Below are 5,697 nucleotides of genomic sequence, written 5' to 3' on the forward strand. Positions count from 1 at the left end.
ACGTCCCGCTAAATCATGGCTTAAGGCTTTGCAACCCGTACTATGAGTTAACGGTTCCGTTAGATCGCGGCCTAAGGCTTTTCAACCCATACTTAAACCTAACGTTGTGTTTAGACCGGACAAGTCTATTTATCAGAGAACCATTGTAACGAATATAAAACATCACTTTTATTAAATATAATAAAGATTCGTTACAAGTAAAATATTACAGATGAATCCAGGCCTAGTGCCAATATCGAGTCAAAGACTTTAACTAGTACCGTTTTACAAAAGGAAAGGCAAAAGTACTTCCGGTGCTCCTAACGTCCAGTTTCCATGCTACCCGGTCTCCCACTAAGGTTTCCTGCAACAATAGGTGAGTTTAATGAGTAACCTATTGTAACTCAGTGAGCCAGGCCCCCAACTAACAAATACAACCCCTCGCCATCCCAACCACAAACAATCTAAGACGAGGAGTTCACCTAACAATAACACAACAATAATAATCATCACTCGAGACTTCCCCCGTGAAAACCCGAGTGACTCAACAAGAACATAAATAAGATAAGAAGCAGAATATAATCCACCATTAGCATAATAATATAATATATGCTAAGACTCTCTACACCTTCACTACACATCCTCACTCGAGCTTTTTCATCATATACACAACCATGGAACACCTAACTCGCAGCCACAAAAGCACACGGGTTAGAACATCCACCATAACTGACATGTAACCCCGATAAGGTATCAAATGACAGAGCATGCTTTCTAGCAACCTCTCCGTACAGAGCATGCTTTATGCAACCTCTCTGCCCAGCCACGTAGGGACATACTCTAGCAACCTTCCTTGCCGCAAACTAACATGAAGCACCACCAAGGATACAACATGACGGAGCATGCTTTCTAGCAACCTTCCCGTACAGAGCATGCTTTATGCAACCTCTCTGCCAAGCCGCGTAGGGACATGCTTACGTAACCTTCCTTGCCGCGTAACATCCTAGCATTGCTGATCAGGCAAGCTATCGACAAAGCTCGATACTAAACATTAGTACTAGCAATCCTGCCTATATGGCCTAGGACGCTAAGTACAACACTAACTAGGAACTCAGCCTATATGGCCTAGATCCCGATCCTCTACTAACTCAACCATAATAATACATACTTGAAATTCGGTCTATATGACCTAAATTCCATAGTACTAACCAATAACATCATCACAATCCCAGCATGCAAACATACAATAACGCAATAGCAATAATCATCCAAGCATGCAATCAACCAAAGATAGATTCCAGAATACCTATCTAACCACAACCTAGCGATATTATCTAAGGGTTCGCATTCGCTAACTAACCAAGCAACCTAACCATTAGCATGCTACTACGATTCCCAAACAATAACTAAGCATGCTATCAACTCAATCAACCAAACCTCGACTATTAACTAATCAAACTGTTACTCAGTTAGACCCGGCCTCCTGCCATGATCCAACTTCCAAGTAACAGGAACCTGCATGAAAACAAGTCAGCAATCAATTTCCGTGACTCACAGTGTTTGGTTCGTTGTGGCTTTGACCCTTGCCCGAATCCTCGACCAAAACCCTTTCTTGAACACCTCAAGTGGCCTCCTATCGCAAATGACCTCAATAACGTGCCTAACCTTGAATGGCCTCCCTGGAACAACTCTCAACTCAAACAGAAACTTCTATAGGCGTCGATCCAAAACTTGTGTAGTAACTGATCCCGAAAACTCTTGAAAACTATCGAAACCTCTTGCTTTCTCTCTTTACTTTCTTTCACGTTTTTAAACTGATCTGAAGTTGTCTGGATGTGTTGAAATGTGAAGGTGGGCGTGCCTATTTATAGAATACAGCAGCCAATCAGATTCAGGTCGGTGGCAGCCCGTGTGTCGGCTCACATGGCTCAGGTTGCATGCGCGGCGGGACCTCGTGCTCCACATGTCTTTCAGCATGGCCAGGGCTCATGCAAAGTGACACCTCTTATCCTTCCTGGACTACTAGATGTTCATCAGCATGTCTGGATCACATGCACGGCAACACACGGTGCCCACATGTCGATCAGCATGCTGCGGTTGCAGATATGGCGACATCTCGTTCTTCTGTGTGTCAGTCCGTATGTGCTGCTTCCATGCGTGCCGACACCTCGTGCTTGTGTAGACAGACAGCTTATCATATGGTTGACACCACGTCCTGATGACATGCATTGAGACGCCTCCAGCTTCTCGGTCGATTTACGCGATCTTGACCCTTCCGGCATATTTTTGGCCCACGATTAATCCCAAATATTTTCCTGCTCCCGTTCTGACGTTCGGAATATTTTTAATAAACTCCAGACTCCATTATAACCTTGACGGTAATATTTCCCGAGCCTCCGGCTTCCTCGAAGAATTCCATAATACCAAAATTAGGGATTTTGGTAACTTCGGGTTTTTCCGTCTTGCTTCGTCCCCGTCGTGCTTGCTTCCTGTCATGCTTAATTTCTGTCCTGCTCCCAAATTATGATGTCTCTGAATTAATATTCCGCTAATATGAAGTTTTGCGGATTACTTCGTGGTTAAGAAACGTCGGGTTTCAAAAACGTCGAGCTTCTAAAACCATCGTCCTTGAAAAATGTGATGCTTCCAAAACCTCCGTCTGATCAATCTGAGACATCTTCTAACTATAGTCGAGGAACTTATTCGAGTCATAGTTAACTCACGATCAATTCTTCGACCACCTCGTTCTTCAAAATTTCCCGATCGATCTTTATCGCCCGCGATTCGACCACCAAGTTGGTGTTCGACCAATCTTCTGTCTCGATCATTCTTATCCCAAAGGGCGGGTTATCACATTCTCCCCCCCCCCCCCCCTTAATAGAATTCATCCTCGAATTCTTAGTTGCGCAATCGCTTATCGTTAAGACATTCTCAACTCGTCTCCATATATCTTTACGCTGTCCACAACGGTTCCTTGAGTGTCTTCCTCAAGGTCTCCTCAATTGTCTTAATATCTCTTCACTGGAATGATCACCGAGTCGTCCTCTTGCCTCTACTCTGCTGGAACACTCATTCGGTATAATACTATCTTGTCCTCTCGATTGATACCATACTCGTACTTAGTCACTTCTTCAACTTGATTTCTTGTGATGATCAAGTCTTCCATTTCTATCATGTCCTTTCGATAGATATCTCCTCAGAACCAAACATGTACCCAACATAGCCACCAATCTTCAAGGGTTTGGTCTTCGGGGGTTATTACCTGCCACAACGTTCCTACACACAACAAGAACACAAACCACAAGTTCTCGTGCAAAAGCACAGAACGTCTATTAAAAAAACTAATATTTTCCCAACACATCAGAACCAATCAGGCAAATAAACACTCAAACAAGGAAGTTAAAACCCCTACTTACCTTGTAGGCCTGAAGGTTAAGGTTTTTCTAAAGATCTAGATCCTATTTCTTCTCTTTCTCGGGGGTCTGTCTTCCAGTAGGGCAAGTGGGGAATGTTCTTCTGCTAATGCAACTTTCTCTGCCATGCAGTGTCGAGCAATGTGACCAACCTCTCCACAATAAAAACATCCTTGGTTTCCATCCCAAGATATTGAGTCATGGCTTCTTTTTCTAGATAGGCCTTGCTGACTGGAATCCTTGAACTGAACTATATGTTTTCCCTTCTGGCCACTAACGCCTTTTCTTTTTGATTCATACTTGGCTTCTGCTGCTACCGCAACTTCCACATTTACGGCCCTCTCGACTAAGTCTGTGAGATTTCCATAGTTGCCTACCGCGACTCTGCTACCTAGTTCAGATCGCAATCCATACATGAAGTTTCAGATCATTGTTGCTTCGTTCTCTTGGCCGTTAAATACATAGCAACGAAGACTTGTGAATTCCGCTTTATATTCTCGTACTGTCCTATCCCCTTGGGCAAGATTGATGAACTGCCTCTCCAATCGATGTCTTGCCTCGGGTGGGAAGTACTTCCTTCTGAACTCCTTTTGAAACACATCCCAAGATGTAATATGATTTCCATGTTGACGTTCCACGCTTTCCCACCAGTTACGAGCATCTCCTTGTAGATAGTAAACCGCCACTCTCTTCTTGTATTTTTCTGGACAGATCATGGCTTCAAAGTTTATATCCATCATGTGCATCCACTCTTCTGCCTCAAACGTGTTGATTCCTCCTTTGAACTTATATGTTTCCAAACCCTTCATCGTCTTCAAGATCTTCAGATACTCCATGTTTAAGGATTCCTCAGGTTGTGCAATCCTTGAAACTTGGCGTAGCATTTGAGTAAACAAATCTACCAGAATTCCCAGTGGAATTTCAGCCTCTTGATTCCCTCTTCGTCTTGGTTGTTCATTTGAATATGAACTTGCTGGCAACGGTGATTGACTATGTCCCTGACTTCTTGAAAACTGATTTCCATAACGTTGACTCATATCTCGGTGATCCATTCTGCCCCTTGTAGAAAACCCTTGTTCTGAATCCCCAAATGCTCGACCATCTCTTGACGACCATCCCCACTGCCTACCTTGACTTGCACCCCGATTATTCATCTACAACCAACGAAAAGGTAAATCATAAATTTCTTACCCAGAATGGCTGGACGTGACCGGAATACTCTAAATGCCTTTCAAATATTTTATGACTCGATAAAATATTTGAAAACCGATTAAAAACGCAGGTTCTGAAAGCATGGACGAAACCATGCTCTGATACCACCTCTGTAACACCCCCGAACCGTCCTAGGCATAGGTCGAGCCATCGGCCAACAATAAAATAAGAACATGACCGACGGACGACCTACACCAAGGGTTGGAGATGAAAGGCCAATCGGCCAGCCAACAATCAAACAAGAACATGACTGACCGTCCAACCCAACAGCATGGTCCGGAAGCGCTACATGACGGGCTAGGGACAATCCAGTCAAAGTCACAGAACTTAATCCGCAACATCTACCAGTTCATCCCCTAACACGTCCCGCTAAATCATGGCTTAAGGCTTTGCAACCCGTACTATGAGTTAACGGTTCCGTTAGATCGCGGCCTAAGGCTTTTCAACCCGTACCTAAACCTAACGTTGTGTTTAGACCAGACAAGTCTATTTATCAGAGAACCATTGTAACGAATATAAAACATCACTTTTATTAAATATAGTAAAGATTCGTTACAAGTAAAATATTACAGATGGATCCAAGCCTAGTGCCAATATCGATTCAAAGAATTTAAGTAGTACCGTTTTACAATAGGAAAGGCAAAAGTACTTCCGGTGCTCCTAACGTCCAGCTTCCATGCTACCCGGTCTCCCACTAAGGTTTCCTGCAACAATAGGTGAGTTTAATGAGTAACCTAATGTCACTCAGTGAGCCAGGACCCCAACTAACAAATACAACCCCTCGCCATCCCAACCCCAAACAATCTAAGACGAGGAGTTCACCTAACAATAACAACAATAATAATCATCACTCGAGAATTCCCCAGTGGAAACCCAAGTGACTCAACAAGAACATAAATAAGATAAGCAGCAGAATATAATCCACCATTAGCATAATAATATAATATATGCTAAGACTCTCTACACCTTCACTACACATCCTCACTCGAGCTTTTTAATCATATACACAACCATGGAACACTTAACTCGCAGCCACAAAGGCACACGGGTTAGAACATCCAACATAACTGACATGTATCCCCGATAAGGTATC

The sequence above is a fragment of the Brassica napus genome, unplaced genomic scaffold (genome assembly GCF_020379485.1).
Source record: "Brassica napus cultivar Da-Ae unplaced genomic scaffold, Da-Ae ScsIHWf_37;HRSCAF=66, whole genome shotgun sequence".
Lineage (NCBI taxonomy): Eukaryota > Viridiplantae > Streptophyta > Magnoliopsida > Brassicales > Brassicaceae > Brassica > Brassica napus.